The sequence below is a fragment of the Physeter macrocephalus genome, chromosome 21 (genome assembly GCF_002837175.3).
Source record: "Physeter macrocephalus isolate SW-GA chromosome 21, ASM283717v5, whole genome shotgun sequence".
Classification (NCBI taxonomy): domain Eukaryota; kingdom Metazoa; phylum Chordata; class Mammalia; order Artiodactyla; family Physeteridae; genus Physeter; species Physeter macrocephalus.
In genome coordinates, this window is record NC_041234.1 from 8,581,220 (window position 1) to 8,582,076 (window position 857).

The 857-nt window shown below is 49.2% G+C and overlaps 1 protein-coding gene across 3 annotated transcripts in view; it reads right to left on the reverse strand.

Annotated features, from left to right (window-relative positions):
• PCYT1B (phosphate cytidylyltransferase 1B, choline) overlaps positions 1–857 on the reverse strand; it is a 122,802-nt gene that overhangs the window by 108,212 nt on the left and 13,733 nt on the right. The gene's annotated exons all lie outside the window — the stretch shown is intronic.

The window sequence follows — 857 nt, forward strand, 5'->3', positions numbered from 1 at the left end:
CTCTATGCCAATAAAATGGACAACCTGAAAGAAATGGACAAATTCTTAGAAAGGTATAAACTTCCAAGATCGAACCAGGAAGAAACAGAAAATATCAACAGACCGATCACAAGTAATGAAATTGAAACTGTGATTAAAAATCTGCCAACATGGCTTCCCTGGTGGCGCAGTGGTTGAGAGTCCACCTGCTGATGCAGGGAACACGGGTTCGTGCCCCGGTCTGGGAGGATCCCACATGCCGCGGAGCGGGTGGGCTCGTGAGCCATGGCTGCTGAGCCTGTGTGTCCGGAACCTGTGCTCTGCAACGGGAGAGGCCACAACAGTGAGAGGCCCGTAGCCTTCCAAGACTGAACTAGGAAGAAACAGAAAATATCAACAGACCGATAACAAGTAATGAAATTGAAACTGTGATTAAAAATCTGCCAAAAGGGCTTCCCTGGTGGTGCAGTGTTTGAGAGTCCACCTGCCAAGGCAGGGGACACGGGTTCGTGCCCCGGTCCGGGAGGATCCCACATGCCGTGCAGTGGCTGGGCCCGTGAGCCATGGCCGCTGAGCCTGTGCATCCGGAGCTTGTGCTCCGCAATGGGAGAGGCCACAGCAGTGAGAGGCCCACGTACCACAAAAAAAAAAAAAAATCTGCCAACAAACAAAAAGTCCAGGACCAGATGGCTTCACAAGTGAATTCTATCAAACATTTACAGAGGAGCTAACACCCATCCTTGTCAAACTCTTCCAAAAAATTGCAGAGGAAGGAACACTCCCAAACTCATTCTATGAGGCCACCATCACCCTGATACCAAAACCAGACAAAGACACTACAAAAAAAGAAAACTACAGGCCAATAACACTGATGAACA